We start from the raw sequence: 11,975 nt of genomic DNA on the forward strand, positions 1-11,975 counted from the left end.
AAAAGAGAGTGTGATATTAAAGTGGATATGAAATGTTACATTCAAATTACGTCGGTGTTTTGTGAAGCTATATCTGCTTGTCCTCTGCTCGGCATTCCTCTTCTGTCACGAAACAGAGGTCTGAAGACAAGCGACATACAAACTCTGACAAGGACGGAGATCCCACCACCTATGGCACTGGGCGTGCACACGCGGAGACCCTCGGACACCCTGTGGCACTGCAGCTAGACCTGCCACTCGGACGTTCACCGAGTCAGACGGACAAATCTCTAACAGACGGCTTCTGACAAAGAGATTATCACCGTGACAGGAGAAGTGTGTGCAGCTGTGGGTGGTGGAGTTTACAGAGGGGGTGATGGGGGCGGGGAGCGAACTCTGTACATTCACACATTTGGCTCTTCTCTCTCACCATACAAGGTTCGGAGTCAAAGTTACTTCGGTCTTTACAACCTACACCCGCCTATGTACTGCATGCCCGTCAATGTCTATGTGTGTCCATGAACATGTGTGTGTTTCTGACAGACATGAAGAACATGAACCTACACACGTGAAAACTGACACTGGATTCTGTTACTGCACGAGAGGTGTGTGTCTGCTGCAACATTTCTGCTGTTTATATATATATATATAGCATTTCATAAGCTGGCTCGGCTGCCAACAGTCCAAACATCTTTAAACGGCTCCACAACGGCTTTGCGGAGGAAAATTCAGGTTGGTGCTGCACTTCCTGTTGCTGCTGCAGCTGTTCATCATATCAGTTGTGGTTACGGTGGCCAAGAGAGCGTCAGTGCACTGCAACTTTAATAAAACATAAGCAAATGAAATACATGCCATTCATTTTGTATTTAGAAAAACAGCTACAAATGAGAAACTCAGTCATCAATTTGACTGTACAAACATGGCATAAAGAAAAGCAATGCAAATACTGATACTGATGAGCATGCTAGATATTAGTTAAAGGATTAGATGTATAGACAATATCTCCAGTAATGTTGCAACTGATTATCTTTTAGCTCATTTTCTATCATTTATGAATGGTCAATGTCAGCATTGGTATCCTGGCATGTTCCTAAGTATCATAGGTGTCCACTGTTTTTTAGTGTCCCCCGCAAACATCTTTTGTTGTGTACAACTTGCAACATCTTTGTATTTCCTTGTGGTTTCTACATTTGCAAAAGGTGCATTTATTTACATTTTTTTTTTGAAGACATCAAGACGTCTTTTCTTTATTTGAGCGCGTTTTGTTCATTCCTCGTAATTAAGGAATTTTACAAATATCAAGAAAATAAGGGGCAGGCAAAATCAAGAGATAAAAGCAATACAAGACTCATACAAACACAAAAAAATGTATATACACACAGAATGTCTAACCCATCTGTTTCACTGGGACTTAAGATTGATAAATCTACAGAGTTGGATGAGTTCTGAATTTCTTTTATTACATAAACTATTTATAATCACAACATATTTTACAAAGAACGCAACCAATATTTGTTCTAATAGCATAAAGGTTCCGAGCAGCCACTGTGGATGAAATGGTTGATGGGACACAGTTTGATATTTCCGGACACCGTTTTGAACAAGCTACAAACTGCCACAATAATGGTGATATAATCATGTAATCCAAACACAAATATACCCATAAGTCAAAGGTGCCAGTGGAGGATAAACGGAGCTCTGCAGAAAGTCAATTAATCTTTTCAGTGGCCCCCCTTCCCTCCGCCCTGCTTAAAAGCTTCATTTACCTCCTATGGAGAAGAGATAGAAACACCATTAGTGAGATGATGGCAGGCCTGGAAAGGGGAAAGGAGAATCTCACAGTTGGATGAGCTGAAACAGTATAGGCCGCCATCTCCTCAAAAAGTGTGTGTGCACGAAAAGGCGAGCGCATCTTCTGCATGGGTGAGCTCAATTAGGTTCTATCTTGATTATCAAAGGTAGTCGTGTACAACTTTTAAGGCGGAAGTGTGCCTCACATCCTGGGAATGGCAAAAGGTGGGCTGACCTGCAGAGTGAAGCAAGCTTTGGGCAGACAACAGTGGAGATATGGCTGAGAGGTTTTCTGCTGCAGAGAGGTGCTAGGCAAGGGGTACATTAGGGGATAAGACCCCAACCATTATTTCCATATCTAAGCTGATGTCTGTGTGTGTGTTTGTGTGTGTGTGTGTGTGTGTGTGTGTGTGTGTGTGTGTGTGTGTGTGCGTGTGCGTGTGTGTGTCGCATGGGACCCCAGCTGGATAAATGATATTCATGTGTGTTTACATGCACACGTTTGGGTGTGTGAAATGCCAGTGAGCATATAGGCTCTGCTTCACTGAGCTCGGCTGGCTACTGGAGCACAATTGGGGTTCTTCCTGTGTGAAAGAGGTCAAAACACACACGCACACACACATGCACAAACACAAATAAGGAAGTTTGGCTGAACACTCAGGACTCCAATAATCAAACCGTATGTAAATTAGCAAATTGCTTCTTCTATGCAGGGACAGACAATTCCCATATGAATGTCCGAGTTAGAAATAACTTACACTATGGAAGCTATTGAAATTCATATCACTTATACATTACAGTATTGTTGGCTTAGTTTGTATATTTCCTGACATTTAAATTCAAGCCACCTGAGTTCACGAGTTTTAAAATTATGTAAGTCTAGGTGCAATATGCTCTTTCCTCTCCCCGCTGATCTTAATTAGTCTAGGTCTGATCCAAGGGCAGCAGGGTTTTACATGGGTTAATAAAGCTGCTGCTACAAGAAGGTCAAATTGAAGTGGCAGACAGAAAGAGGACAGAAAGACCCAGGGCCGAAGACATGAAGGGGTAACTGCAGGCAGGAAGACCAGTCTCCATCTTCTTAATTACAAGGAGCTTCCAGTGTCGACCCTGAGGACAAATACAAGCCAATAACGTCCAAGCAATTCAATACGTGCTCTCTTACATGCTTCATCCAGCTCAGATTCCTTCAGGGGATAACAGGCCCCAGGCTGGCTCAAAAGTCAAACTCACGAGTTAGGAGTCTGCAAACAGTACCAATGAATACAGTATGCTTTACTTTATGTGAATATAGCTACGCAACTACATCTCCTGCCATGAGAATGTGTGTGCGGCTCAGTGTGTCTGTATGGCTGTTTGTGCTTGTCTAGTGTGTAAACAAATGTTTTGTCCCAGTTAACTAGGTCCCAATCGGACCAAACCTATTTGGCATCGGTCCACTGATGCGGGTGTGGATGTGTTTGAGTTGCAGCAATATATACGCGGGCACTGCGTTGTGAACGTGGCAGCCAGGGGGATAGCATGCCGCTGCTGCTGTTGCTGCTGACACTGGGCCTGTCTGCCTGGTGTGCCCCTTTCTGCACCAGTAGAGCTGGCACTGCCTCCTGCCTCTGCCCAGCCGATTCGCAGTGCGCCAGCTGGGCGCTACCAGGAGAGGCCCTGCAGAGAGAGGACGCAGGTCAGCCGTGACAGAGGGACAGAGCGAGAGAGGGGCGTGGAGCAAAGTGGCAGGGTTTAGATACAAAGGAGGGATACAAACATACTCGTAGGCAAGTTATGAAGGGATGGAATTCGAAGGAAAGGAAGATGGCGTGAAAGTGAAAAGAGAAAGAAATCTCTTAGAAATGGCGGGCTGCAGTTGCAATATATGTATATATATATATACACATATATATACATACATTTATACAGATAATTTTTTTTTCATTGGGTTGTCTTGGTAGAAATGTCTTGAGCTGTGGGAAAATAACTCTCCCCCTTTTATCAGGTTTTTTCAAGTTCTTTTATTCAATGAACCCAGTCTCATGTCCCCTCTTCTGTTTGCATATTTGTCGTCTCCTTGCAGCCTGCAGCGAAGTGGGAATAATTAGTGGTTGACTTTTCAACAGTTGATGTAAACTACTGCTTCAACAACTAGATTAAAATTTTTCAAACTGTAGCTGTAACGGGATTATGAAAGCTAAGGCTCCATGTGGCATTTTCAGATTATTTAAAAAAAAAAAAGGAAGTAAAGTAAAAAACATGAGCTTACGTTAAGCCCGTGAACACCTCAAGAGGAGTCATGCTCCGTTTTTCTCGGTTTGCTCATCCATGTGTAAATAACAGTTTCTGCGATGTACAGCGATTAGGGGAATTAGAGACCTGCTTGAGGAAATCACAGTGCAGCAATGTACAATGTCAGACATCGACGCTGGGCTGTGTGACTTTTTCACATGGTGAGAGATGCATGCTGCTCTTCGGAGGCAGAGAGTGAAACAATTTTTCTTTTCTTTTTACATCAATATTTCCTAACTTTTCATTTTCATCTCCTCGTCAGTTTATTTTATCAATGATATTGTTTTCAATAATCTATTTATCACTTGTCAAACTATACTGAAAAATTCACAACATAAACTAGGAGATCCTAAAGTCATGTCTTAAAGTTGCCAACTTGCTTTTAATTCCAACCTGCATATGAAGAGGAAGCAAAAGTGAAGCTCTCTCTTGTTTATCAAAGAAGTTTAACAAACACTGCCAGATTCAGTTGAACCACACAAGGTTGAACCACTTCCAGGATCGTGTGCCTTACGTTCTCATATCTCTGATTTTTTGGAACAATTTTTTCTATCCCTGATAGCTTAGCCAATGCGATAAAAAAATATTGAACTAACAGATCTTCTAAACGGCGCGTCTTCTAAAGTTAGTGTAGTGGGTACTCCAATCACGTGGGAGAGGCACAAACTGAAAATGTATCCAATACAGCCACACACAATTTTGTGCGATGAGCAAATTGCTCAGAATTACGTGAATATTATACTCTTATATCACGACAAATTGCTCAAACTGATTAAATCATTTTCACATCTATTACATTTGGATGAGACCTTGGTTAAGGGCTGAGTGACGTTTTTTTGAATGGGGTTCAAGAAAAAGTTTTCCACGAATTGATTAGTGAACCAGGCTGGCGTAAGTTATAGGAAATGTATCTTTTCTAAACTATTTCAAACTTCCATCTTTGTGTTAGGTGCCTTCTACAGAATCAGAGTAGAACTAAAGTTGTACAGTTACATTTTTTGAATTTTAGGATATAAATCTAATTTCCTATGTGTCTCTTGGGTTATTGAACAGACTTTAATTGCAGGTAAAACTTGGTTTGACCCTAAGGTGGCATTGATGTTCCACCTTTTTAAATCATACTTGTAAACTAGTATACTACCACTGCTAAACTCCTTCAAAAAACAGCCATGGAGACTTCAACCCACGTCCAAAAGGGATATTTCAAGGGTCAAGTATTGAAATAACTTAAAAGTGGAAGAAGATAGGGTAAAGGTTGCAATGAAGTATCAGAGGAGGATGAAAAATTAAACAGAACAGGAGGGAGTCTAGCTTAATGACCCAGATCTGGATTTAGACAACAGCACTCATGTCCCTCTAGTGATTTCACAAATGAGTTTAACAAGGTGACGAACAACAGCACAGCCATGGCAAAGGTCTCTGACCCTTTCACTTGAGCGTTTATCTGTGAGATTTGCAGAGGACTAAAAAGAACAAAATCCTGCTTAGGTTCTGCATAATGCAGCATTAAGAGTGTGCAAGACACTGACAGAACATAGACCGCCATGCATTCTGGTGTCATTTGCTTTCTATGCCGACCTGAGTAAGGTCATTGGGAACAAAACATTTCCGTGAATAAATGATTCTCTGATGAACTTAAAGAAATTAAATGTCTCACCCATGCTCAGTGTGTTCAGAGACGAGGTGGAAAAACTCCTAACTGAGAAAAGAAAAAGCGACAACAAGGGAAGACCAGTTTGAAAGTTATTTTTGGCACAATATAAAGCCCAAGTGTGCCGGCTTTGACATTGCAGAGCCACAGGGCCGTCTCTTAAGCACCGGAATCAATGGAGAAGTCATTACACCAGTAAGAGCAAAGGCCCTGAACCACCTCGCTTCCTCTCTCCTTCCACTCCCACCCTTCTGCCCCACCACAGACTCTCTGTGAACACCCCACCCCAGCCCGCGCCTTCTCCAAAGTGGTCTCTCTCCCGCCCCCTTCTCCATGGGCCCTGGGTCTCTGGCTGGGGCAGGCTGGCACAGCTGTGCCGGGAGCCGTGCTGTCACAAGCAGTTAGGGTGACAGCCACTCACACTTCATAATGTCCCTCTCACAGGTCACCGAGCGACAAGCTGGGTCACCTCGCTCCAGCAGGCAGCCCCAGGGGAAGCAGAGTGCCCCCCAACACCACCACCACCACCACTACCTCCCCCATCCCTCCCTTACCCACCACCTCTCCATCAAACCATCCCCGCCCTCCCATCCCTCCACCCTCCTATTGCCTAGGAAAATTGAGAGACGGGAGGGGGCAGGTGGAGGGAAGAGGTGCTCTATTCTGATGGGCAAGGCTACAAGAAGCTCGCCACGCCGGAGACTACGCCAGGCTCACAGTTCGGTTGGGCACACCACTGATGGCTCCTCTGATATAGATGATACTGGCTGCAGGCTTAGGGTCAGTACGAGCTGCTTAGATGGTAATTGTAGACCTCCAAGGAATAAGATGATGCACTTCTACTGTTGATACTGTAGGTCTCGGTGTGGACTGCAATAAAAAAGCTGTATTAATTAGACATTGTAGGAACCACAGTGTCTTAATAATGGATTTGATTTTGCTTGTCCCCCTCCCATCGCTGAAGGGATGGTATGAACTTGGTAATGGCCATTGGAGAGCACCATATGCTCCTGATGTCTGCCATCCAACTGTCATTAATGTGCATTACCTCTGCTCTCAACCTCACTGTGAAGTCTTTTCTGATAGCAATACGAGGTTGAACAGACAACATTAAGATCCACATTAATGGGCTCACACTGACGGCCTCTGTAATTGGTTTGCCATTTTCAACAAATGCATAGCTTTCAGGTCATCACTATTAAAACTGTCAATCTGAATATGTCACTTGAATTAAGAGGCAGGCCCTCAATGATTCTTATAATATCTGTAATATTAAATTACCCTTTAATGCAAGAGTTTCTTGTCTTGAAAGATGTGAAAACAGATTTAAATATAAGAGTTCAGAGATGTGTATTGTATGCATGACAACTGCACAGAGAACCAGAGAATAAAAACTACTTGCGATGTGTTGTTCGCAAAAATGTTTTCTTTCTTTACGCACTAACAAACGACAAGTTAAGCATGTGAATTTTGGGGCCAGATAAGCTAATTGGATGCAATGCCTGCAGTTGGCTTCAGCTGTGAGTGAGAGGCCTCATACCTAATTCCCGTTATTCAAACAGTCACACCCTGAGAGCGGTTAATTCACTGAAGGTGCGCACACACCCACTGAACAATGTGTAGCAATTAATTTCGCTCTCCCTCCCACATCTGGCGCTACGATGTGACCCTGCCTCTGCTGTGCCGTGTCGCTCAGCCTAGGCACGGCTCTGCAATTTCACACGTAAAGGACCCCAATGAAACGTGAAAAGAATATGTGGCACTGTTAAATTGCATTAAAGAGTTTAAAACTGTAGACCCCCCCTCACCCCACCCTTTCCAATTCCCGTGAAAACAAAGCAGTAAATGCACTCAAATGCTCAGTGACGAGATATGACATAATGTAATACGCACTGAGGGTGCATTTTCACAAGGGGAAAATTTCATCATGAGGCTCTATCCAATCATGATAAACATCTCAGGGAAGAGAGATGAACTGCCACAACAGGAGTCACGCCAAAGGGACTGTCAGGCCTCTGTGGATCATGCATCAATATGTCCCAATTTATTTTGAACTAACTGTATTCACATTATTCTCAGAGTGAAGAGCAGGGTGAATCTGAAAACGCTGAAAGTTCAATATAAGCAAAGAAGATAAGAGGAAGAATTAATCAAGAAGTTTTCAAATAGTAATTTAAGCCATTTATCAAACAAAATTGATACTCTTTTTGTTTTCAGTGCCTCTGATGTTTGTTTGCTGCGTTGTTGTCATTGATATGGTTGTAAATTAAAAAATCTTTGGGTTTAAGATAGTTGTTGGGATAAAACAAGAAATCTGGAGACATTAAAGGTGGCCCGTGGAGATTCTTACCACCCCAGAAGCGCTACGGAGCAAGGTTTTTATGGGTAGGTCTCTGTTTTGTTTGTACTGAGGACACACATGCATTCACATGACCATGCGGACAATTCAATTGATAGTCCTGCCGTCAGCAACACGCGTTTCTGGTACCTGACAGTTGGTGGCGATAACGTGCAAAGAGGTGTAGCAATTTACCAACAAAGGACTGCAAAGTAGGTAACACGGAGGTAAACAAATCACAATTTAAATTTTTTTTTTTGTTTAAATCGGGTTTTGCACATGTTATGAGAAGGAAAATTCAGTCAACGTATTTGTTTGACCCCAAGGATACACTTAATGTTGAGAAACATTTAATTTAAAGTTTTGATTGTTCACTAGAAAACTCACCAGCACACCTTTAACTTGGGGTCTGGAATTGGATTGTAATGGGCATTTTTCATTCTTTAAGGCATTTTAAAGCCCAACTGAATAAATGTTGATGAAAAAAACAATGATGATCATGAGAAATGGATAATGGAAACAATAGTTACACCTCTAAATGCAATAGGCTACTTTTGTAGACAGCGCAGGCACCTTGAGTATTATGCAGGTAACAGACAGCTCGTGTGTAGATATTGAAAACTGCATATGCTTTCCATATTTACTATATTGCCTATGCACTGAATACACCATCTCCCCCTCTACTCCCCCACAGCTCCTCTACTCCCCCACCTCTCTGTCTCTGTGCCACTGTGCCAGTCACCCTGCTCTAGGGCTCTGGAGATATTTCAAACATAGCTGGGAAATCAATCTTACAGCAAACTGAAGGAAAACATCGAATGTCATTGAGCAATAAGTATGAAGCCTGTCAGAGGTGGAGCTGAGAGCTGGGCCTGCGGCGAGCTAGGCTTGCCAGTGTCCCAGTGAGAGGCCTCGTCAGCTGGGCCCCCTGCTTCTTCTCACACACACACACACACACACACACACACACACACACACACACACACACACACACACACACACACACACACACACACACACACACACACACACACTTGTACCTCTATCTTTGTGAGGACACTCAGTGACATAATGCATTCCCTAGCCCCTTAACCTAACCTCAACCATCACGAATAAATGTCTACCCTAACTCTAACCTAAACCTAATTCTAACCTGAACCCTAAAGCCAAGTCTTAACCCTCAAACACCCCTTTGAAACTGTGAGGACCTGCCAAAATGTCCTCACTTCCAAGGTCTAAAACTCAAACTCGTTCTCACAAAGATAGACGTACACACACACACACACACACACACACACACAGAGAGAGAGAGAAACAAACTTCTGACGGAAAAAATTAGAATGCAGTTTATGGTATAGGGTTTTCAGTTCACACCACTTCCACCACCTCTGTTTACTCTCTTTGGTATATAACTTTACCTTCCTTAAATATGATTCTCATAATTTATGTTTTTGGCCGGACTGCAACAGCAGAGCCAGCCCTATACACGCAAATGTCTGTCGCTGACTGACTGGGATGAAGTTAATCCATTGGTCGGCTGGCCGAGTGTTGGAGTTTCCCCGTTCGTCATTGCTCTTTCAAAATTAATTGGTGCAAACAGTTTCTATTATGACATCAGGGGGGCTTTTACAGGCAGTGTTGCCAACTTAGTGTCTTTGTCGCTACCACTATGCGTCTCATTCAATTGACCGCACAGCAGCTGACACAGAAATGAATGAGCTTCTTCTAACTTTCTCTTGGAGTGACCAGTTTACAATATAGCCAAAATCACAGCACAGCCGTTGTCTTTAACTTATGTGTCTGGTGATTTTGTCAGATGACGTCACAGTAATCAGGATTTTAGCAGTGCAGAGCAGAAGCTTGGAAATGGCTTGGAAGTGACTGCTGGTTAACATGTCGTCTTAATGGGCCACATTTCAGTCATTATTTCATACTTGTTCTGTTGACTGACAACAGAGACAGAAAAACATGTACAGTTAGGTATACAAGTAATAATTTTGCCTCTGTACACCACCACAATGGATTTGAAACGAAGCCATGAAGATAGTCCCTCATAGTCCTTTATTTTCCGAGGCTCAAAAGTAATTGGAAAAATATAAGGATTATTTTTAATATTTAGATGAAAATCCTTTGCAGTCAATGCCTGCCTGAAGTCTGGAACCCATGGACATCACCAAATGCTGAGTTTCTTCCCTTGAGATGCTTTGCCAGGCTTTTACTGCAGCTCCTTTAATTTACTGCTTGTTTGTGGGATTCTCTTCCCCCAGTTTTGTCTTCAGTAAGTAAAAGAATGCTCAGGTGGGCTGAGGTCAGGTGACTGACTTGGCCATTGAAGGATATTCCATTTCTCTGCCTTGAGAAGCTCTTGGGTTGCTTTCGCAGCATGTTTTGGTTCATTATCCATCGGTACTGTGAAGCATTGTCCTATCAGTTGTGCAGCATTTGGCTGAATCTGAGCAGATAGTAGAGTCCTATACACTTCAGAATTTATCTTGCTACTTTTATCAGCAGTCACATCATCCATAAACACAAGTGACCCAGTTCCATTGGCAGCCATTAATACCCATGCCATAACACTGCCTCCAACATGTTTGATAGGTGATGTGGTATGCTTTGGGTCATGAGCCATTTCTTTCCTTCTCCATACTCTTCTCTTCCAATCATTGTGGTACAGGTTCATCTAAGTTTCATCTCTCCAAAGAATCCTGTTCCAGAGCTGGGCAGGCTTTTTAGAGGTTTTCTAGCAAAGTCTAATCTGACCTTTCTGTTCATGAGTGTTACCAGTGGTTTGCACCTTGTGGTAAACCCTCTGTAATTACATTCTTAAATGCTTCTCTTGATTATAGACTTTGACAATGATACACCTACATCCTCGAAGGTGTTCTTGACCTTGCCAGATGTTGTGAATGGTTTTTCTTCACCAGGGAAGAATTCTGTGATCATCCACTTCAGTTGTCTTCCGTGGCCTACCAGGCATTTTGAAGCTCACCAGTTCATTCCTTCTTCTTAAGAATGAACCAAATTGTTGATTTGGCTACACATAAGTTTCTACCATCTGTCTGACAGTTCTGTTTTGTTTTATTTTGTCAGCCTAATGATGGCCTCCATCATTTGCATCAACACCTTTTCGGACCATATGTTGAGAGTTCCCATGAACAGCTACCAAATGCAGATTCAACATTTGGAATCAACTCCAGACCTATTATATGCTTAATTTGTCATGATATAACAAGGCAAATGGCCACACCTGGACATGAAACTGATCAATTGTCAAATTACTTTTGAGCCTATGAAAATGAGGGTCAATGTGTGAAAATGGCTTTAATTCCTAAATGGTTTATGCAATATTTTTGTTGAACCCGTTGAATTAAAGCTGAAAATCTACGCTTCAATCACATCTTGATGGCATAATTTCAAATCCATTGTGGAAGTGTACAGAGGCAAAATTACAAAGATCATGTCACTGTCCAAATACTTATGTACCTAACTGTAATTGAGAACAGTTTTATCTGGGATTCAGCTGTATTAAAATTAGTGTATAAGTGAGCACAGACGGTAGGAGAGAAGGAAAAAGATAAAAGGCTAAAACCGGTTGACACTAGGCAGAATGCAAATATGATGATCTGTTGACCTCATAAATATGCAAATTGGCGTTTTACGTCATGTAGGAATATTTAGCAACTTTTCAAGGAGGCTTTAGCTCCTTTCCACCGAAAGTAGTTGTCTACAGTGGTTCAACAACAATTTTCAACTACGTCCTCAATTTAGCACATTGTCCATACACGGTCCAGCCATTTACTAGGTTTTGTCCTAATCTTGTTTCTTTTTTTTTTTTTTAATGATTCACATTTGAAAATTAACTTGCTGGGCATTTAACAAAGGCCATAGAGAAAATTTAAACTCTAAATGTTAAAAAAGATAAACTGTACAATATTTCAGTTA

This window comes from Xiphias gladius, chromosome 1, assembly GCF_016859285.1.
Source record: "Xiphias gladius isolate SHS-SW01 ecotype Sanya breed wild chromosome 1, ASM1685928v1, whole genome shotgun sequence".
Classification (NCBI taxonomy): domain Eukaryota; kingdom Metazoa; phylum Chordata; class Actinopteri; order Istiophoriformes; family Xiphiidae; genus Xiphias; species Xiphias gladius.